Raw genomic sequence first — 294 nt, 5'->3', positions numbered from 1 at the left:
AGGATTTGGGGGTCTAAAGGGGGTTATAGGGATCCTCAGGGGGGGATTTGGGGTGCCCAAGGGGCGATTTGGGGGTCCCAAGAGGGTTACAGGAGCTCTCAGGGAGGTATTTGGGGTCTCCAAAGGGGTTTATAGGGGATATTTGGGACCCCAACGGGGTATTTGAGTGTCCTGGGTGGGTATTTGGGGTCCCGGGGCTGCATTTTGGCGTTCTGGGGTGTATTTGGGGTCCCGGGGCTGCATTTTGGGGTCGGTGTCTGGGGTCCCGGGGCTGCATTTTGGGGTCGGGGCTAT

The sequence above is a fragment of the Corvus brachyrhynchos genome, unplaced genomic scaffold (assembly GCF_000691975.1).
Source record: "Corvus brachyrhynchos isolate BGI_N302 unplaced genomic scaffold, ASM69197v1 scaffold543, whole genome shotgun sequence".
Classification (NCBI taxonomy): Eukaryota; Metazoa; Chordata; class Aves; order Passeriformes; family Corvidae; genus Corvus; species Corvus brachyrhynchos.
The sequence above is the reverse complement of the archived record's forward strand: the minus strand, read 5'-3'. Positions refer to the sequence as shown.